Source organism: Phascolarctos cinereus, unplaced genomic scaffold, assembly GCF_003287225.1.
Source record: "Phascolarctos cinereus isolate Bilbo 61053 unplaced genomic scaffold, phaCin_HiC Scaffold_3;HRSCAF=262, whole genome shotgun sequence".
Classification (NCBI taxonomy): domain Eukaryota; kingdom Metazoa; phylum Chordata; class Mammalia; order Diprotodontia; family Phascolarctidae; genus Phascolarctos; species Phascolarctos cinereus.
In genome coordinates, this window is record NW_027555736.1 from 142747083 (window position 1) to 142770750 (window position 23668).

Sequence of the window (23668 nt, forward strand, 5' to 3'; positions counted from 1 at the left end):
AGCAGTGGAATTTCTGGGACAAAGGGTATAAGCATTTTAGTCACTTTATTTGCATAATTCCAAATTGCTTTCTAGATTGTTTAGACCAATTCAGAGCTGCATCAGCAATGTATTAGTGTGTCTGTCTTTGCATAATCCCTCCAACATTCATTATTTCCATATTTTGTTCTCTATGTCAGTTTGCTTGGTATGAGGTGAAACCTCAGGGTTGTTTTGATTTGCATTTTTCTTATTAATAGTGACTTGGAACATTCTTTCATATGTTTGTTAATAGTTTGCAATTCTTTTGTCAAGAACTGTTTGTTCATATCCTTTGGCTACTTGCTTATTAGGGAATAGCTTTTCCTGCCTGTCTGATCTGTCCTTTTCAGTCCCCTTTGCTGTATTTTCATTCTGGCCAGGTTCACTGACTATAGGTTTACCAAAATACTGTCTTGGATACTTTTCTCTTCTTCCTCTATACTATCTTACTTGGGGATTTCATTAGCTCCAGTGGTTCAGTTATCTCTATACAGATGATTCCAGAATCTGTATATCCAATTCTATTATCTCATGAGTTCTACTCCCATACCTTTTGGATATCTCAAATCAGATGTCCTAGGCATCTCAAACTTAAGATATCAGAAGCAAAACTTACTATCCATCAGCCCAATTCCTCCCCTTTCTCCTGCAGTCAGCTAGGGGGTATAGTGGCTAAAGTACTGGGCCTGGAGTCAGGAAGACTTGAATTAAAATATGACTTCAGACACTTATTAGCTATGTGACCTTGGACAAATCACTTAACTTTTGTTTGCCTCAGTTTCCTCAACTGAAAATGGGGAAATAATAGCATCTACCTTGCAGGGTTGTTATGAAAATCAAATGGGATTATATTTGTAAAGCACAACAGCTGGCACATGGTCGATACCTGATAAATGTAACATCCTCTCCCCACTTCCCAGCTTTGCCATTTCAGTCAAAAGTACTACCATTGGGCAGCCAACCAAGTTTGCAACTTTATTATCATCTTTGATACCATTCATACTTGTCCTACATATACAATCTGTATTCAAGTCTTGTCATTTCTACCTTGATACCATCTCCCATGTATGTTCCTTTCTCTATTCTCACACAGCTGCCGCCCTGGTGAAGGCCTCTTGCTTGGACTATTGCTGTCCATTCTCTGTTTAGCTTCCAGAGTAATTTAAAAAAAAACCAAACAATTTTCCTTCTACTCAGAAAACTACCTTTAACCTTCAAGATCAAATATAAAATCCTCTGTTTGGCATTTAAAGCCCTTCACAGTCTTTCCTTTTTCTGTCTTTTTAGTCTTATACTTTGTTCCCTTTCATTTACTCTAGCAACGCTAACATACTTGCTGTTCCTTGGGCATGATATTCATTCTCCCTCCTCACAGGTTTTGTTTTTTGTTTGTTGAGGGTTTTTTTCCTGGCCATTCCCCGTGTTTAGAATGCTCTTCCTTTGTCTTTATCATTTCAGTATTGATTATTTGTTTTCCTCTCCCTTTAAAAGAAAATCAGATCTGCCAATGATTTATCAGTTTTACTATTTTTCCCCCAAGAAACCAATTCTGTATTTGTCAGTTCAGTGGCTCTTTATCTTTCAAAATTTCAATTTTTTTTAATCTTTTGAATTTCTAATTGGGTGTTTCATTGGATTTTTTAATTTGTTGCTTTTCTAGTTTTTTAGTTTCTTACATAATTCATTGATCTCTATTGATGATGAAAGTCTTTAGAGATATAAAATTTCCACTTAGGAATACTTTGGTTATATCCCAAAAGTTTTATGTTGTTGGGTTTTTCTTTTCTTTGATTAGCTTATCTTTTGTTTCTTTAATTTCTTTGTTGACCAGTCTTTAGGATTAAATTATTTAATCTTCATTTAAGTTTGAATCCTTTCTTCAAAGCACTTTTTTTATTATAATTTTTATTGCTGTGGACAGCAAAGGATATATATAATTTATATATATATACATACATATATATGTGTATACATATATATGTATATATAAAATTTCTGCTTTTCTACATTTTTATGGTTTTTTATGTTCCAGCCTATGGCCAGTTTTTATAAAGGTGACATATATAGCTGAGAATAGGGGTCATTCCATTCGTTAATCACCCAGAATCATCATATCCAACTTTAACATTCTTTTTAGATCTTTCTTTCACTATTTACTATTTTTGCCTTTTCACATTTGTCTGCAATATCTCTGTGTCCTCACAGAGCATCAGTTTTTGTGAAAAAAAATTACATGTGGTACTGAGAAATATACATATTCTTTCTTATTTTAATATTTTCCCCAATTACATATAAAAACAATTTTTAACATTTGGTTTTAAAAATTGAGTTCTATATTTTTTCCCTTCTTCCCTCCCCTCCCCCTCCTTGAGAAGGCAAATGATTTGATAAAAATTATCCATGTGCAGTCATACAAAACATTTCCATATTAGTCATGTTGTAGAAGAAAATCAGACTGAACCCCCCCCCCCCAATAAAGTTTAGAAAAGTGTGCAGTGGATAGAGCACTGGCCCTGGATTCAGGAGGGCCTGAGTTCAAATGTGGCCTCAGACACATAACACTTAATAGCTGTGTGACCCTGGGCAAGTCACTTAACCCCAGTGCCTAGCCAAAAAAAAAAAAGTTTGCTTTGTTTTGCTTTCAGACTCCATAAGTTTTCTGGAGGTGGATAGCATTTTTTCATCATAAATCCTTTGACTTGGATCATTGTATTGCTGAGAATAGCTAAGTCATTCACGGTTGATCGTTGAATACTATTGCTGTTACTGTGTACAATATTCTCCTGGTTCTGCTTGTTTCACTTTGTCTCAGTCCATATAAGTCTTTCCAGGTTTTTCTGAGAACATCCTGCTTATCATTTCTTACAGCACAACAGTATTCCATCACAATCATAAACCACAAACTTGTTTAGTCATTCTCCAGTTGATGGGCATCTCCTTGACTTCTAGTTCTTTACCACCACAAAAAGAGCTTCTTTAAATATTTTTGTACATATAAGTCCTTTTTGTTTTTTGTTTTTCATCTTTTATCTTTTTGGGATATAAACTTAGTAGTGGTATTACTGGGTCAGAGGGTATTTACAGTTTTGTAGCCCTTTGGCTATAGTTGCGAATTGCCCTCCAGAATGGTTGAATCAGTTCACAACTCCACCAGCCGTGCATTTAGTGTCCCAGTTTTCCCACATTCCCTATAATATCTGTCATTTTCATTTTTTGTCATATTAGCCAATCTGATAGGTGGGGGTTAGTACCTCAGAGTTATTTTAATTTGCATTTCTCTGATCAGTAGTGATTTAGAGCATTTTTTCATATTACTGTAGATAGCCTTGATTTCTTTGTCTGAAAACTACCTGTTCCTATCCTTTGACCATTTATCAGTTAGGGAATTACTTGTATCCTTATAAATTTGACTCACTTCTCTATATAGTTGAGAAATAAGGCCTTTATCAGAGACACTTGCTGTAAAAAAATTTTTTTACAGTTATAATTACTGTGTATTTCCTCCATCCTATTTTTCTCCTGTTTATCCTTTTCTCTCTCTCTCTCTCTCTCTCTCTCTCTCTCTCTCTCTCTGTGTCTGTGTCACTCTCCTTTTACCCTATCCATCCTTAAAAGTGTTTTGCTTCTGCCTGTAGTCTCCTCCAATTCACCCTCCCTTCTGTCAGCACTCTCTCTTATCCCCTTCCCCTCTTACTTTCTTGTAGGACAGTATAGACTTCTATACGCAGCTGAGTGTGTATGTTACTCCCTCTTTGAGCCAGTTTTGAGAGTAAGGTTCAAGTGCTCCTCCCCTCATCTCCCCTGTTTTCCCCTCCACTGTAAAAGCTCTTTCATGCCTCTTTTATGTGAGATAATTTCCCCTATTTTACTTTTCCCTTCCTCCTTGTCCTAGTACATCCCACTTCCCTCCCCCCCTTCATTTTTTTGGAGATTATTCCAACATAATTCATACTTATGCCGTCTGTCCATGTAAACTTCTTTTACTGCCCTAATAATAAAGTTCTTAGAAATTACATAAATCTCTATTTCTTTAATGTGGAAGCTGCTAAATCTTGTGTTATCCTCACTGTGGCTGCACAATATTTGAATTGTTTCTTTCTGGCTGCTTGAAAACTTTTCTCTTTGACCTGGGAACTCTGGAATTTGGCTGTAATATTCCTGGGAGTTTTCATTTTGGGCTCTCTTTCAGGAGGTGATCATTGGATTCTTTCAGTTTCTATTTTACCCTCTGATTCTAAATGATCAGGGCAGTTTTCCTTGATAATTTCTTGAAAGATGATGTTTAGGCTCTTTTTTGTTATAATGGTTTTCAGCTAGTCCAATTATTCTTGAATTATCTCTCCTCAAACTGTTTTCCAGGTTAGTTGTTTTTCCAGTGAAATGTTTCACCTTTTCTTCTATTTTTTCATTGTTTTGATTTTATTTTATTATTTCTTGATGTTTCATGGAGTCATTAGCTTCCGCTTGCCCAATTCTAATTTTTAGGGAATTATTTTCTTCAGTGAGCTTTTGTATCTCCTTTTCTATTTGTCCAGTTCTGCTTTTTAAGTGTTTCTTTTCTTCAGTTAATTTTGGTACATCTTCTTCCATATGGCCAATTCTGGTTTTTAAAGAGTTTTTCTTTTCAGTGAATTTTTGTGCCTCTTTTACTATTTGGCCTGTTCTATTCTTTAAGGTGTTATATTCTTTAGTATTTTTTTGTGTGCCTCCTTTACCAAGCTGTTGCTTTTTTTTTCATTATTTTCTTGTGCATCATTCTCATTTTTTTTCCCATTTTTTCTCTACCTCTTTTATTTGATTTTAAAAATCCTTTTTGAGTTCTAATAGGAGTTCTTTTTTTGGACCTGAGATTAAGTCACATTTTTTCTTTTAGGTTTTGGATGGAGTAGTTTTGAATTTGTTTTCTTCTGAGTTTGTGTTTTGATCTTGCCTGTGTGATATCATGATTGAATTTCCTGGGTTGGTTTTTTAATTTACCTGATGCATTGTAAATTTTATTCTAGTCTATCATTTTTATTCTGTGTATATCTTTTTAGGTGTGTTTCTTATAAACAACAGACTGTGGGGTTTTGTTTTCTTATCCAATGTTTTTGTTAACTTGTTTAATCCATTCACATTTAAAATTATGAGAGTTAGGTTTACATTTTTCTCCATTGATCTCTGATATTTTTATGTTTGAATGAGAATTCAGAAATGATGCTGTTTTTCTCTGTCTGTAACCTACCTTTCCAATTTTATTTCACATTACTCCCATTCATGTACTTTGTGTTCCAGGCAAATTGGACGACTAGCTTTGAACAAGACTTCCTCACTCCTCCCTCTACATTAACGTGAACCACCGCCCTGGACCCTAAATTTTTTCTTTTTATACTTTACTCTTTAAAAAGTTTTTTTAAAAAGTTTTACTGATGCATTTTTTCTAAGCATATAACTGTCGCTTCCAATTACTTCCCATTTTCTCAGTAGAAACTCTGCCTTTTAACAGATAATTGTCAAGCAAAACATCAACACATAAGCCATGTCTGCAAGTGTATGCTTCATTTTATACTTGTTGCCTTGCTTTAGATTTGAGACATGCTGCTTCACTGTCACAGTCACAACTGGTCATTATATTCATTAGAGTGATGAAAATGCACTTCTTAATCATCCTGCCTTTAAGAACCCTCATCTTCTTTTGAGGTCCACTTCACATTGCTACCTCTTCTGGATTGTTCCTTTGCTTTCGTTAATGTGTGTGTGTGTTCATTCTCCTGTTTCACTCAAAAGAATTGTAAGGTCTCCCAGGGCAAGAACTCTCATTTTATGGTTCTTTATCAGTATAATTGCTTTGCACAGAGTAGGTACCTAAAAGTGTTTGAATTGAAGAGTCATAGATGTTGATACAGCTGATAAATTGTGAATTTAAAAGAGTGAACAGGTTTAGGGGCATCGCTGATGACTATTTTCTTCACACTGAGTTTAACTGGGTGGAAAAATAAAAATAAGAAATTGTAGATTCTTTGGTATCAAATATATTTTGGCTTTCAGTTTCTCCTATCCTCTTGTCTCTCTTTTCTACCTAATTATAATGAATACTGGTACAAAAGAAAAATACAGAGTTCTTAAGCACTTAAACAGATTAATTGCCCAGAAGGACAGTCACTTGGCTGTATGCCCTATTTTATTGGTCGAATTCAGTGGTTGATTCTAGATCAGTAAGAAGCCAGGTTTTTATTACATCATTAATTTCACCCTAAATCCAGCTGGTGGTTCTCTATGTCAGTTGAATGCACACATTTACTACTTCTTCCTTGGAATACAAAGTAGAGAGGTGTGCTATGTGTGTTTGTTCTGCTTACCAGTGTTACTTTTTGGTGGAATCCCTAGGATTCTGGTGAATACAATTTAAGAAACATCCATTATGTCACTCTTTCATCCATTATAGTATTGATGATATAAAACTAGGTCCTAGTCCTAGTTTTTAGTTTAGCCATTATGGATGGAAATATAGTAACATCTAGTCCAAGGATTATTAACATTTCCAAAGTGACATGCCAAATCTTTGCTTATTGACTACCTATAGTAAAGGTAGGATGAGGGTCTTTGGGGTAGGGTGGGGGAGTTGAGTAGACAACTTTCATTTCTGCCTTTGCCTCTTAACATTCTTTATCGACAAAATACTATGATATGAGGCAGTATGAATAGTCCTTTGGCAGAGGTATTAGGGATAGAATGTTCCTATACTCTCTGTTTATCGTTGAACAGCTTAATTATCCATTAATACTTTAGCAGAGAAGGATTAATTGACAGACTGGTAAAAACAGGAATAGAATGAGAGAGAAACACCTGGAATGGAAAATAAGAGGACTTGCTGGAGAGGAGACGTTGTCCATGGCTGTACCACATAGTCATTCCTTACGCCACTTTTGGTGGTCTGTGTAATTTAGGCCAGGCACTATGTACTTTCTCTCTTGTCCTTCCTGGCCCTTTTCATGGTTTTATCAAATTCTCACCCCAGTCCCAGATATCTAAGAACTATGGCTGAGCCTTTAGGAGTTTGAATGGTAGAAAAGTGGGGGTGAATGGGCAGTTGTGAACAACAATTGTAATTCATGCGTAGCTTTGGCTGTCAAATGAATTCTTACCATGAGCAATTTAGAGGGTGAAGAAATTTAATCGTTCCTGAAATGTAGATATCCCTACTTAAGTTCCTGTTGCCATTTTAGAATTGTGAAAATTTCATGATGAAAAGCAATTTTATAACTTCTCATTTGAAGTGCCACTTGAATAGCCCTTCCATAAAACATAACTTTGTTATTAATCATGCCTTTTTAAAACCATGGAGCTATAATATTTAATGTTGATTTATACTGCTATTTATGATGTCATTTTAAATAAGATGGTTGTTTTAGTACTTTTTTGTCTTTGACCTTATCCAGTAATTCAGTGAGTATCCTACTTTTTAAGTTCGCTTTCTCACAGTTCCTGTTTTTACTATTTTAGGATGTTTTCTTGTTTACAGTATTAAAATATAAAACTTCTTTGTAGTGTAAGGATATGAAGTCCAAATGTGGAATTTATGAAAAATTCATCATTCTAACTGGATAATCCTCCCCTCCCTTAAAAGAAAAACAACTTGTTTTAGTATTCTTTGAAGAATTTAATCTATTTGAGAGAATAGTTTACGTTGATTTTCGTGGTCAAGTTTTACCCTTCTCTCTTGAATCTGTATTCTGAGTTACAGTCAGAGAATATTAGAACTGAAAGGTTTACCTCATCTTGTTCTTTTAGTCTAAAGGCCTCATTTTAAAGATGAGAGAGAAAACCTGAAACCCAAAGAAGTTTGGGAGCTAATTCAATTAATTAGGGGCAGGTGTAACTACAACAGTTTTCTGCCTTCAGGGCTAATGTTCCTGCCTTCTAATGTAAGACTCATTCCATTTCTTTTTTTCAGTAGTTTACTAGTTTAGATGAGTGGAAATGCTTTAGATAATGTATCTATACTATTCATGTGGAGAAGATGGAGAGATATAGATTAGGCTAGAATTCAGTTAGATTAGATGGTTGAAGCTGGTTGGATGGCCAGAATGAAAGAGTAGTTGTTAATGATCTAGTGCCTGTCTGGCTTGAGATCTCCAATGGAATACCTCAGGGATCTGCTTGTGCTGTTTAACATTTGTATCAATGACTTGAATAAAGGCGTAGAAAGTGTACTTGTCAAATTTATAGATGTATCTTACACCTGAAATCAAAAAAGTGAACTTCACAGGTACAAGTTGAGGGGAGGCATGGTTAGATAGCAGTTTATCTGAAAAAGATTTGAGGGGTTTTAATAGACTGCAAACTGTGAATCATCCTATGTGCTTAGAACAGTGGATAGAGTTGGGGCCTGGAGTCAGGAAGACCTGGGTTCATATCTGTCCTCAGAGACTTACTAGCTGTATGACCCTGGGCAAGTCATTTAACTCTGTCTCAGTTTCCTCATCAGTAAAATGAGCTGGAGAAGGAAATGGCAAGCCACTCCAGTAACTTTGCCAAGAAAATTCCAAAAAAGAGGTTACAAAGAGTTGGACACAACTGAAAATGATTAAACAGAACAAGGAGCTCTGAAAAGCATTGTGTTGTGGTAGCCAAAAAAAGCTAATGTGATTTTGTAATGGGGTGCATTCAGAAAGGAGTAGTTTCCAAGAATTGTGAAGTGGTAGTCTCACTACTCTACCCTCATCAGAATTCATCTGGAGTGTTATGTATTAGGTGTCACAACTTAAGACATAAGCTGGACCATTATCTGGAGGTTGGCAGCCCTGATGGTGAAGAGCCTTGAGACTGTTTCATACATGTTGAAGGAACTGGAAGTGTTTAGCCTGGAGAAGAGAAGATTCTGAAGGAATGTCTTCAAGTAATTGAAGGGCTTTTATGTGTAAAAGAGAGTAGACATAATTATGATTAACCAGTACTTGTTGATGGAATGCTTGATTGACTTTTTTTTCCCCTTGGCTTGGCCCTAGAGGAGAGAAACAGGAGCAAATGAGTAAAAATTGCAAAGAGGTAAATTTAGGTCAGGTATCAGGAAAAACTTGCTAACATTTAGAGCTGTCCAAAAGTAGAATAGCCCCATGTGGCTACAAGTGCTAGCATTCCTTTTTATTTTGAAACTGCAACCAGGGCTGCTGCTCCCTTGTGACTTATCACCAGTCCTCCTCTCTGCTCTGGCAGTTAGCTGTTTGGGACTGAGCACTGCTATATTGTTGCTGCTGCTGCTCTTGCTATTACTACTGCACCTACCAGATAGTGTATTAAAATTTTGCAAAATACTTTACATAGATTATATCAAATGAGTCTCCCACCTGTTTTAGGTGCTATAGGCATTATTATACCACTTAAAAAAATGTTTTATTGATATCCTTTAACATCGTATCACAGTCATTTTCCACCTCTCATTTTATAGAGTAAGGAAACTGAAATTTAAGGAAGTTAAGTGACAAGTGTGTAATTTGAATCCTGGTCTTTTTGACTCTTAATACTACAGTTAATCTGTCCTCAAGGGGTTTATAGTCTAGTAGCAGGGAAAAGCTAGTAATATGAAGAACTATGGTACAAGGAAGATTGTAGTAAGTACAGAGACATCTAGGCAGTGTGCTTATGAGAAATTTGAGAAATTTTTAACTCGGGGGAAGGAAGGATCATGGAGGACATGATACTTACATTAGACCTTGAAGGTAATATTAAAGAATTTCAACACAAAAGGAATGAGAGAGAAGAGAAGTCTTTCTGAGGCGTGGGAACAACATAACTGTCTTATTAATAATGTTTTTATGAGTTTTATTGATATTTCCTGTTTCTTACACCACTATAATATCCTATGTATCCCTTCCATGCTCCCTCCCAGAGAGCCTTCCCATATGACAACTATTATTTTTTGAAGTCAGCACAACTGATTGATAGGTTGAAAAAGCCCCAAAACATGTGCAATATGTTTCATTTGTGGACCTCCCACCTCCACAGAAAGGTAGATTAAAATTTTTTTTTCATATCTCTTCATTCAAGTCCACTTGATTTTCATAATTTTGTTACATTTACTTTTAATTTTTTTGTGGTTTTGTTCTTCCATTTCCATTGTTGTAGTTTCTATATATATATTGTTTTCGTAGCTCTGCTTACTTCAGTCTGCATCATTTTGTATAGATCTTTCCATACTTCTTTATATTCATTATACACATCATATTTTACAGCATAATTATATTCCATTACATTCATGTACCAGCTAATAATGTTTTATCAGAAAAAGATGCATACTCCTTTGTGACTTTTTTCAAAAGGTTATTGCATTTTTTTAACCACAATATTTAATGAAAATAATGAGTTTTTTTACTGTTGGGACTATCAAACCACTTTTTAATGAAAGTAAATGGAAAAATACATGTTTTGGAATAATTTTCTTTTTATCAACTTTATTTTTCAGGAATATATCAATTCTTCGTATTATCTATAATTCACTTCTGGCCCCTGAAATAACTTGCTTGATGTGAAGAACCTAAGTAATCATTTGATTGCATAGGAGTTACTTAAAGAGGATTATTTAGAAAAAAAAAGTCCATATTGGTTTCTTCATTAGTTTGAGTGAATCTGCTCAGGTCAATCATCTCCTTCAAGACCCAGCACCAAATCCACCTTCCTTGATTGTCCATGACTGTAGCTCCTTTATTCCATTAGCACTTCTGTCTTTAAGTTTGTATTGAAGCATTTTATACCTACTTTATCAACATATAAGGCAACAACTTTATAATGGTCAGCCAGTTTTAGGTAACTATGTATTTGTTTTCCTCAACTAGACTTGAACCCTTGAAAATATTAAAATTCCTTCAAATTCTTTCATTAAAACACACAGTACCAAATATGATGTTCTACATAGTATTATTACATTATCTAAGGCAGATTACAAAAAGAGCTGAAAATCAAGAAAATTTTAATTTAGTTTCAAAACTATTTTATTTGGAATAACAGTGGTAGTAATGAAGTGAAGCTTAAATATTTAAGTGCCTGGAAGATCAGGAAACATTAAATATTTACCATATAGTTTAAAGTTATATAAACCAGAAGAGTCCAATTTAACTCATAGATTAAAATGTAGTTGGGAAATGTTTAACAAAGTAAATATAATATGATATAGATGTTACTTTGTGATTTTCTAAGTCAATATGTAGCCCACAGAGATTTGTTTCTATTTGAGTTTGGCACCACTGGTCTAAACCATATGTTGTTCGCAACACATAATTTATTTTGTAAACATCAAAGTATGACATGTCTGTTTTTAAGTCTTAATTTCAGATATACAAAGTTAAAAATTCTGAAGATCAGGAGCTATATTTATATTCAGATAGAAATTATATTGCATATATCATAGTAAATATCAGTTTGGGCACCTAACAAAACCAGATGGAGAAATGAAGTAGCATCTGAAATAGTCATTTGAAATTTAAACAAAAAAGTAAAAACTTGACTGTAAGATACAGTATTTGCTTTTAGCTAAATGATACTCAGTTCACAAAGCCCTAGGGACAAACCAGAAAAAATTAGTTGATTATTTAATGCTAGAGATAATGAGTAGGCCATAAAACTAGTTTTAAATTAAAATTATTATGCCTATATTTTGTTATATTTTTTATTATAATGGCACTCACTTTGAAACTTTCGCTTTTTAATCAGCATATAAACTTACCATGTGTGCCTATGGAAGTGTATATTAGTGAATGTAAATGAAAAAGTATTTGTCAAGCACCTGCTGTGTACTAGGTACTGTCCTAAGTCATGGGGATAAAAATATAGAAACTTAAACAGTTCCTGCATTCAAAGAACTAATCCTATAGTTGGAGAAAGTAACACATAAAATAAAGTTCAGCTTTTCTGGGCAGATGTGAAGGCCTGGAAGTCCTAAGGGTGCACTGTAAGTGGATATACCAAATCCTAGAGGTCCTTATGTTACTTAAGTAGTTAAAGTAACAGTGCAGGGTACAGAGGCAGGGTGGAAGGTAGGGTCTAACACGTTTTAGGAGGCAGTAGGTACTAGATAGACTTTGCCATCTCATCAGGAAGAATGACATCATTGATTTCTATCTTATTCAAACCCTCTGAGCTATCCAGCAGCCCAAGCAAGTAGGTACTATATTCCCTGATAGTGAGGCCTTCCTACTTGGCTATCTGTGATGGGTTCTAGAATAGTCTTGGAGGGGCAGCTCGATGGTGTAGTGGGTTAGAGCAGCAGCCCTGGAGTCAGGAGGACCTGAGTTCAAATCTGGACTCAGCTGTTACTAGTTAGCTGTGTGGCCCTGGGCAAGTCACTTAACCCCCATTGCCTCCAAAATTAAAACGTGTGTGCACACACAGCGCGCGCACACACACACACAGACACACACTCTCTCTCTCTCTCTCTCTTGAATAGGCTTGGGAAGGGGTGAAGGCTGGGGGGTAGAGGGAAGTAAAAAAAAAACCATGATAATACTGTTCCCATAGTTGAACTGAAAATCTCCCTCTCTCTCTCTCCTTCCTCCACCCCCATTCTCCCACTTACCTCACAGGATTGATGTTCAAATCTGGTCTCAGACACTAGTGGTGTGCCTCTGTTTCCTCATTTGTGAAGTGAAAATAGTAGTACCTACTTGCCAAGGTTGTTTATGAGCATAAAAAGAGGTAATATTTGTAAAGTGCTTCCTACGCGTTAAAGTACTATATAAATAACTAGCTATTATTGATGTGGGGATCAAAAGAGATAAAGTGTACAAAAATAGCTTTTTAAACTTTAAAGCAGTATTGCTACTAATATTAATTTTGTCCTTATTTCCTCCTTCTCTTTCTCACTCCTTTCCCTAATGTTCCTTCCCTTTTGCCTTCTTTAGGATCAACATTAAATCCACAGAGGTTTTCCAGGTAGTTCATAGGTTAGTCTCTATGACAATGTCTGCATTTCTACTAATGATGTGATATGTAAAATTTAGTAAAAAGCAAGTATCTCAGTGGTCTGCCCCAGTCCCTAGTGACCCATTAATGAAAAATATATTGTTATAAAATAATAATAAATTAATTAAAATTCAAAGTAATTTTCAAAAGGTGAATTTTTTAAAAAAGGTATTTCTGCACTAGCTGCAGAACATTATTCTTGTTATACATTATTTCCCTTCTTACACTCTATAATCCAGTCAGACTGACTTTCTTGGTGTCCTTATAGTGGTCTATGTTGTTCCTTCTTGCTGTTCCCTATAAAAATATGATAAAAATATTCAAACATCAGTTGGAACATGATACCATCCATCACTCTGTTAAGTTGAAAGAGGAAGTTCATTTTTGCATTGTGGTAGTTAATACTCAGAAACATGAATCTTGCTGAAAATCTTATGTGAACTCTTATGATCTATTGCATTATGTATCTTTTCAATCAGTTAGTTTTTGCAGTGGATAGAGTTCTGGGCCTGGAGTCAGGAAGACCCTAGTGCAAATTCTGCCTCAGACATTTAGTGGGCAAGTCACTTAACTTCTGACCACCTTGGTTTCCTCAGCTTTAAAATGGGGATGATAATAACACCTACCTCCCAGGGTTGTGGTGAGGATCAAATTCGATAATATTTGCAAAGCAATTAGCACAGTGTCTGGTACATAGTAGGTGTTTAATAAATGCTTGTTTCTCTTTCCCCCTTCTGTTAGCAGAAGAGTACCTTTAAAAAAAAAAGAAATTCACCTGCTTGCCTGGCTACATCAGTTAAATTAACTGAATGATTACTAACATGCCTAGAACATACACGGTGATGTTTTAAAAAAAAATTAAGCATAATCATTTTGTTCTCGCTAAAGATATTATTGATAATAGTATTTTATCATTAAATTTAGTTGGAGCAAAAATGGTTTTGAACTATTAATAAAAATTTTATGTTACATAAAATGTTAACTCAATTTTTTATCTTATCTTTTTGTGTATATTTTGTAATGCATATAATATTTTAGTTTGTTGGCACATTGTATAATTTATAGATAAGACTGTCTTGAGGATTCCCTCGTAAAATTTTTCACTGATAGAGGAGTGCAATCAAAAATTTTGGAGATTGCTTCTTTATAGGATGAGAGTGTGATGCAGTAAACTGAGCGCTGCTGGGATAAAGACTCACTGTTTGACAAAAATTGCTGGGAAATTTGGACACCTTCTCATACCTTCTGGAAGATAAGCTCCAAATGGATACATGACCTAGACAGAAAAGGTCACACCATAAACTTGAATAACATGGAAAAATTATCATCATCTATGCATATAAGAAAAGTCCATGACCAAATAAGGGATAAAAAGGATCACATTAGAGAAAATGGATAATGTTGATTGTATAAAATGGATAATTCTGTTTACATAACATTTTAAAATGTTTGCACAAATAAATAAAATAAAACTAAGAATAAAAGGGAAACACCAAACTGGGGGAAAGTCTTTGCAGCGCATTTCTTTGATAAAAGTCTTATTTCTAAGATATGTAAGGAACTGAGTCAAATTTATAAGAATAAGAGTCATTCTCCAATTGATAAATGGGCTAAGGATATACAGTTTTCAAGGAAAGGAAGCCAGACTGTCTGTGGGTTTCTTTTACTCAGCCATATGAAAAAATGCTCCAAATCACTAATAATTAGAAAAATGAAAATTAAGGCAATTCTGAGCTTCTACCTCATACCCATCAGATTGGTACAGATGACAGAAAAAAAAAGAAAATGTTAAATAGTGAAGAGGCTGTGGGAAAATAGGCACATCAACACACTGTTAGTGGACCTATGAATGGTACAACTTCTGGAAAGCAATTTGGAGTTAGGCACAAAAAGTTATCAAATAATGCATGCCCTTTAAGTCAGCTATAACACTTACATTACCACTTATATCTAGAATTAAAGAAATAGGAAAAGGTCTTATATGTATAAAAATATAGCAGTTTTTTGTGGTGTCAAAAAACTGGAAATTAAGGGGGTGATTATCAATTTGGGAATGGCTATGGTATATGAATTTAATAGAATGCTTTTTGTGTTGTGAGAAATGAGGAAAGAGATGATTTCAGAGGCATAGATAGACATTTATTAAGTGCTATAGAAGTGAGCTGAACAACAGAAGAGCTTGTAACAACAACATTATATAAATGAATAATTTAGAAGACACAATGACCATCTATTCCAAAATATCAGTGATGAAGCATGCTGACAGAAGTGATGGACTCAGGGTGCAGAATGAGACCCCCTTTTAAAAAAATAAAACCAATGAGGGAGTTTGTTTTAATTGACTGTGCCTATTTGTTACAAAAATTTGTGTGTTTTTTTTTTCTTTTTTACCCAATGGGGAGGGTGGTGGGAAGGAGAGAAAATAGATTTCAGTTAATTTAAAAAAAAAAGAAGAAATAACATTGTTTTGGGAGTCAGGAGATCTGGATTTAAGTCCTAGCTTTATTTGCTATGTCATTTGGAAAGTTTGTCTCTCTGAACTCTGTTGTATGTATACTCTATGTAATGTGATATTCAAACTTCAAAAGTGGATGGTTTTGAGGAAAGCAGTTCAGTAAAACTTAAAGCATTGTATCAATGTGGATGGCAGCTGTTGTTAATCTGGCATAGTTTAAATCAGGGAGTCTTAATTTTGGTAATCTGGTGAAGCCTATGGACCCTTTTTAAGAATAAGTTTTAACGTATAAAATACAAAGGAAACCAATTATATTGAAATACGGAAGCATTTTTTCCCCCCATTCAAATTCATAGACCTCTCCTGAAATCTATTGAAAGACTGTGGTGATGGAGTTATACCCATGGTTAAGAACTCCTGGCCTAAAAATAAATGCATACACACACACACACACACACACACACACACACACACACACACACACACACACACACACACACACACACACACCCATCTATCTGTCTGTCTGTCTATTTATCTATCTCTCTCTATCCTATCTCTCTGTCTCTTTATCTGTCTGTAGATATATCCTCTCCCCAACTGGCTTTCAAGTTCCTTAAGGTGAGAGACTAGGTATAATGAATCATCTAGCCAATACCCTACAAATTGTGGGTATTAACTGAGTGGTTGGGTGTACTTTGGCAAGTTTAGAAAAAAAGGAACGTGAATGTGGATTGGAGTTTTTGAGGAAGGGCTTTGTGTTGTGTTTTGTTCTTTAAGAGAGCAGGAAGGGATCATCTTCTAATTATCACCTTTTGCTGGTGTTACTATAAGGGCAGTTGTTCAAGTTATGGTTCAGTTAAAGCCCAGAATTTAATTTCTGTGCTGGTAACAGTAATGTCCACTAGAATAGTCTGGCTTAGAAGTAGTTAGGAATGGGGAAATTGAGATGAAGATGACAAAGGTTTTAAGATCTGAGGGGAACAGAACCAAGGATAAAAATAATGATCAGATTAGAGGAAAGGTGATAGTTTAATATTTTCTATATAGGATGGAGCCAGCTTAGGTTTCTAAAATCAGCATTCAAGATACTGTACCAAAGCTTCTACCTAAATATTACAATTTATTGCTGACCACTGACCATACTCAGTGTATCTAGTTTCATGAGTGCTTTAATCCATTTGCAACATTTTTAGTTTTAGTATGACCTTGGAACTGGAAATATAATTGAGAAATTTGTACCTGTAAAGCTTTTTCCAGATCTAAAATCCTGTAATCCTCTGAAGAAAAAGTGAGATCTGCCTCTGTGTCTAAGATAACTCTGTATATTTCCCTCTAAGCTACAGAGAGCTGACTTATATGAAGTGCTTTATGGCTTACAAAGAGTTTGCCTTTTATTTTTTTCATTTTAAAGGGGATCAATTTCTAGTTTTGCACTTGTAAGAAAATGACAACTCAAGGAATAGGGAAATGAAAGTGAAGTCACAGAAAAGGACAGTATGAACTGAGGTGTGGTGAAAGGAGCAGCATTAGTTAGTGGAAAGAAAACCTGGATTTTGAGTCAAAGGAACTGGTTTTAGATCTAAGCCCTGCTATTTACTAGCTGTGTGACCTTGGGCAAGTCACTTAACCTCTCTGCACCTCGGGTTCCTAATCTATAAAATGAGGGTTCTGGACTAGATTGGCTCTAAAGTCCCTTCCAATCTATGATCTTTTCTTTACCTCATAAAGGACTGGCTTCTTGTGGGGAGAGAGGGAAATGAGAACAGGTCTTTCCCTACACAGCATTTACTTAGAAAAGCTTTATTAAATGCCAGCGAAGCACTGTGCTGGAAGTGGGGTTGGGCATGTAATTTTGGGAATTACAGCCAGTGCATCTGAAGATGTTACAGAATCAATCTGGATCCCGAATCATAGGACCTTAGCTCACTACTTTATACTTATGTGACTTCTAGGCAAATAACTTCACCTGTCTGAGCCTTAATCTCCTCCATAAATTAGGGGACTGGGCTAGATTAGCCCTTCTTAAACTGTGGGTCTCTACCCCATATGGGGTCCTTGAAGGGGTCCCAGGTGGAAAAAGTTTAAGAAGCCCTGAGTTAGATGACCTCTGAGGTTCCTTACATCTTTAAATCTGTGATCTTATGATTCTCTCCTCTTACCCTTCAAAAAACAAAACACATCTTTGTCTTTTTGATTCCTGAATTTCCATGGTAGAAGCTTCATTCCTTTAGGTTCAAGGTTTGATCCCTATAATATTAAGTTAGCAGCTATTTACTAAGAGGCAAACATGGATTCGGGGATACCTGAGTTCAAATCCCTCCTTGGTTATTTATTAGCTATAAGACTCAATTGGCAAGTCAGTCTCTCTGAACTTCGTGTTCTTAACCTGTAAAAAGGGGATAATATCGATAGCATCTGCTTTATATATACCTTGTGAAGATCAAATGAGATAATATTTTTAAAGTGCTGTGCAGAATGTCAAATATTATTTAAAATCAGCTATTTTTTTTTTGATGAATGAATGAAAAAGCATTTATTTATTGTTTGCTGTGTGTCAGGCACTGTGAAGAAGAATTGAGGATACTAATATAAGCAAGCAAGACAGTCCTTGCCCTCAAGGAGCTTATAGTTTAACAGAGGAAGATAACATATAGGGGAGTGATGGTCAGGGAGATGAGTTTTTAACAGGGGAGTCATAGTGAATGGTGAGTGGAGTTTTATAGGGCAGTTGATTGGTATGTCCTTATTTGGAATTACAGTGTTATTTATTTGGATGCTATTCTTGAACCTTGAGTTGGAAGGGAGGGGGAGGAAAAAGGTATACATGCCTCCGCATAGCAAAGAGAGGGCTGAGAAATTGTGTGGTGGGCATAAGACCAGGCAAGATAAAGTAAGGTGAATGCCCTCCTCAGAGCCAAGAATCCCAGGGATGGGATGTGGCCTTGCAGCCATAGTATGGCATAGAGATGTCTAGAAGTGCCACAGTGGGCCTGAGGCAGAGAAAGATAAGGTGAATATGAGCTTATTAGAACAAGTTTTGCCAAGGAGGGAGCATAAGAATACCTAGTTCCTGAAATGGGAAATGTGATTGAAGGAATATGAGTGGTGAGAAGGAACGAAGGGCCCACTGGCAAACTGAGTTAACAAAGACAAGTTGTCTGCAGTTTTGCCTAGAGTTGTGTTGACTCCTAATATGTTGTTTCTTTTTGTATTTATAGTTTTTAACTCATCAAAGGAATCAACATGGAAATAGTGACATCATTACTCAGTCATTCGAAAGAGCAGGTTTTCTAGTGTTTTCTACTTTAAATGCTTTCAAGAACATAGAAAGCTTTAGTAACCTTTCTCAGATTCCTCCTAGTTCTGCTGGCTTATTTTTCCTAGATCTTCACTTTCTATTCTCATTAACCCCATAACTTTGAGAGTTGCGATGACCTTAGACATTTTTTAAAATTATTGCAACCTTGACAAAAATTAATAAACTATCTTTCCAATATTAAAAAAAGAAATGAAAATGGAATTGCATTTGAAAATACAGATTTCTCATGTATCTTACAGCTTTTTTAGAAATTATGTAACAAATTCAGTATGGTAGTTACAAAACTGACCTGCTTTTCTGTATCTCCCTGTGAACTTTCTGGTCTTAGCTGCACATTAAATTTTTTTTTGTGAGGCATTTAGGGTTAAGTGACTTGCCCAGGGTCACACAGCCTAGTAAGTGTCAAGTGTCTGAGGCCAGATTTGAATTCAGGTCCTCCTGACTCCAGGGCCAATGCACTGCACCCCCTACCTGCCCCTGTGCATTATATTTTTAAAATTCTAAATTTACACACCCCAAATAAAGGATATTTACTTACACAGAGTATGATTATTACCATCTTTGTGACTTCTTAGACAAAAATGGCCTTCCCTGGCCACTGTTTCCCTATGGGTGTGTATCCTGTATTAGAAAGAAAGCTCCTTGAGAGTAGGGACAGTCTCGATTTTTTTTTTTGTTTAGTGGGTGGTTTGTTGTCGTTTTTCTTTTTAGACTTAAAAACAACAAAAAAGAACATTTCCATACATATAGAACACTGAAAGAGGATTCTTTATGAAACTGTGGATATCCATTTCATGTTGCTTGCTTTAAAATATATAGTTATATAATAAATCTTACACGTTACTTTCAAAACCATCCTGCTAGTCTTTGCTTCTTTTTCAACTTCCTTCTGTTCTTCTGCTCTCTTCTGTGCATTTAAAAAAAGAATTTCAATAATCCTCTTTTTTTTTCCTTGCCTTTCTTACTGCTAACTGCATTCCTCCTAAAAGCACCCACTTCAAAAAACTAAGAGAGGGAGGAGGGGGGGGACGGGAAACCCTTGTAAGAAATATGCATCATGAATCAACTTGGTGGCCATGTCCAAAAATATATTTCTGTTTCTGTACCTTGTGTCCGTTACTTCTCAGGAAATGGGTAACATGACTCATCATAGGTTCCCGGGAGACTTGGGTTAGTTATTTACATTAATAAAAATTCTTCAGTCTTTTGAAGTTGTTTTTCTTTACAGTGTTGCTGACTTGTTCACATGGTTATGCTCACTTTATTCTATGTCAGATCATGCTATCCAAGATTCTCAGAAGTCATCTTTTGCTGTTTTCTGTTAACCCAGTAATGTTTCACTACATTCATATATCAAGATTTGCCCAGCCATTCCCCAGTTTGTGTAAGAGGCAACACTTCTCCCACCTTTTTAGATTCTAGTTCTTTTTTTTCTCCTTCTTAATCCCTCCTTCAGGATCAGGAAGTTTGTTTTCCTTGTAACTATTATTACTCCCTTTTAGCCTCCCATATCTCTGATTGTTTCCTTGTTGAGTTTGACATATTTCTGCACCAACTTGTGTATGTGCATGTGTTCCTGTTCATTCAACTGCCCTTCACATTCATGGTAGTGAGTTGCCTTATCACTCCTCCCATCTTCCATGTTCATGTATTCTTGTGCTCTCTAATTATGAGAAATAGCAAATTATTTTCTTTCCTTCCTCCTTTCAACACTACTGTATTCCTTTTGTTTTCTATTCTCTTTTCACCAAGCCTCAAAATAGAACCATTCCATACTCCTAGCCTCTTGTTTTTCTTCCCTCAATAACTTTTGAAGACATTAGGGTTCTGAAGGGACACATTTCTTCTCTCCCAGTAGAATGTTAGCACTACATCATCACACAGTTCCTTTTAATTGCTCACATAAATTCACCTTCCTAGGTTTCTCAGGATTCTTGTGCTTGCATTTTAAAATTCCAGCTCGGCTCCTGTATTTTTATTAGAAACATTTGAAAAGCTTTTTTATTCCATTCAAGGTCCACTTTTTTATAAGATTGTAGTTAATTTTTGCATGGGAGATTTATTCTTGGTTTTAAACATGTCTCATTTGGAATAGTGTATTCCAAGATTTCTTAATTTACAGTAGAACTTGCCAGATATTTTTGTTATCCAAAACTATGCTTGTTATTTGCACTCTTTTTTTTCTTTCCTTTCCTTTCCTTTTCTTTTTTAGTTTGTTGTATTTTTTTCCTTTGGTGTGGGAACTCTGGGTTTTGTCTGTGACATTTCTGGAACTTCTCTTTGGAAGTGATTGGTGGATCTTTCTATTCACTTTACCCTCTGATTCTAATAGATCTGGACAGTTTTCATTTATGATGTTTTGAAATATTGTATTCAGGCTTTAAAAAAAAATCATGGTTTTCATGGAGTCCAGTGATTCTTAAGTTATCTCTCCTGGACCTGTTTTTCAGGTGAGTTGTTTTTTATATCAGATAGTTTCTTATTTTTCAGTCTTTTGATTTTATTCTAATATTTCTTCTAGTCTTCTGGAACCACAGATTCATGTTAAGTCTTTTTTGATTTTTAAGGAGTCTGTTACTTGGATGAGATTTGCCACTTTTTCTTCTAAGCTATTTATTCTCCTAATTCTTTCCTCCAGAGCTTCTATGTCATTTTAAACATCTCTTGCTTCCTTTCTTTAGGTATTCATATAGTTTTTGTGGAAAATCCAGTTTTTCCTTTGAATCTCTGTGATAGTTGCATTTTTACCCCCTCCTTCTTTGGGGGACTCTTTAATTTGGGAATATTTTTGTCATAATGCTTTCTTTAATTTACTGATCTCTCCAGTTTTCTTTGTGAATTGGGGCTTTATGCTAGGAATGGACTCCACTGCCTTCTGTGGCTCTGTATCTCCTCGGGTTAGGCCCTTCTGGATTTTTGAGGTTCAGAGTGTTAGTTCTTTTAAGGCCCTCTCTGGCATCTCAGAACCAAGTGTTAAGGACTTCAGAACCCCTAAGTCTAGAATTCCTTCTGAGCCCTTAGGTAGCACATTGGTCCCTGCTGCTGCCATTGCTTCTGTTGCTTATTTCCTTAAACTTTGAAGGTCCCCACGTTGAGGCTTTCTTGGGAGGGCACTCTGCTCTCACTGATTCTGGACACGGTGTCTACAGTGTCTTGCAGCCTTCGGGTGTCTCTGGCCAGGCTCCGGTTACACTTGCTTTGGTGCTTGCTTTTCTCTCAGTCCCCTTTTACCTCAATTGCCTTCAGGCTTCTGGCTGACCTTTTGTACTGTGGTCTGGTGAAAAATTTAAGGTTCCATTGGAATAGATAGGTAAGAACTGGTCAGTCTTCCTTCTAATTGTGAGGCCATCTTGGCTGGAAGTCTGCGTTTCTTGAATGTTTCATTTACATTCTTTTCTTTTTTTGGTATCATTCTTGCTGTCGTTTCTCTCCATCCTCCCCACAATAATAAGGTTAGCTCAAGCAAAGCAGATTCACACATGAAATCTGTCTAAACACGTATGTCTTATTCTCTAGTCCATCGCCTCTCTTTCAAGAGGTAGAAAGCAAGTTTCATAGAGTCATGCATGGTTGTTCATTATATTCGTCAGAGCTTGTTTTACCTTATAGTATGGTAATCATTGTATAAATGGTTCTTCTGGTTCTGCTCACTGTACTCTACATTAGTTCAGAAGTCCTCTTGGATTTATCTGAACTCCTCCTCTCATTATTTCTTACAATATAATAATAGTCCATTATATTCACATACCCTTATTTGTTTAGATATTCTGAAATTGATGGGCATCCTCTCAGTTTTCATTTATTTTTTGTAGTGACTTTGGCAACATTGTCTTCTCAAATGTTATTACTCTAGTATGTGTTGAGGAAATCTAGATATTTCTGCAGGCAAGGTAGAAAATAACAATTAAAAATAAGTATGTGAAGGTTGTTTCAATCTGTGCATGTGTTCCTGTGAGAATGAACAAACAGAAGTGCTAGAAGACTTTCTAGTCACAGGCAGAACTAGACTAGGGTGGATCTTGGCCAATCTTGTTTAAAGAAGAATCTCATTTTGTGGTATTTAGCCTTCATCCTTGGTCTGGAAGCATCCCTCTAGAAAGTAGGAGGGAAGTCAGCCTCTATTAAGCACTTAGTATGTGCCAGACACTGCTAAGCACTTTACAAATATTATCACATTTGATCCTCACAACAACCCTGGGAGGTAGGTGCTATTATTATCCTCATTTTACAGCTGAGGGACCTGAGGCAAACAGGTTAAGTGACTTGCCCAGGGTCACACAGCTGGTGTCTGAGGTCATATTTGAACTCAGGTCTTCCTGACTCCAGGCCCAGTTCTCTATCTACTGCACCACCTGCAGCTACCTCTGTAGGTTAAGGTATTTTTAAAATGAGCAATTGAATGCTGAGGGAAAAAAATCTTCACATACTTCCAGAACCATTTTCTCACTCTGCCTTGCACTAAAACCATGATTATGTTAACTCTGATCATGTTCTTAGCAAAATTTGTGTGCAGTGCAGTTATATAATCTAAAATTTCACATGGCTTTTTTTGGGGTGTACAGTTCAAAAGATAAATAAGTTGGAATACTCTTTAGCATTGTGCTTTAATTGCGTGCCTATAAAGCTTGTGTCATTGTGGAGTAGTCTTTAAATAACCTTTGAAAATAGTATTTGGTAGTCAGATGACAGAAATTTTCAACCCTTTTCTTACCCCTCTACCTCTAAATTCCTTCCCCCCCCCCCCCGTTACACCTCCCCCCTTCCTGCAAGTGAAATGATTCTAAGGGAGGGGACACACGTAGAATAATAGTGAGTTAGGATAATAGGATTTAAAGCTGATGTTAGAATCCCACCCCCTAATTTTACATATAAGGAAATGAGCCTCTGTGCTGTCTACTGGCTTGACCGAGATCACACTGAAGTCAGATTCAAACTTG

The 23668-nt window shown here is 35.9% G+C and overlaps 1 protein-coding gene across 1 annotated transcript in view; it reads left to right on the plus strand.

Moving 5' to 3' along the window:
- USP3 (ubiquitin specific peptidase 3) overlaps positions 1 to 23668 on the plus strand; it is a 107040-nt gene that overhangs the window by 25441 nt on the left and 57931 nt on the right. The gene's annotated exons all lie outside the window — the stretch shown is intronic.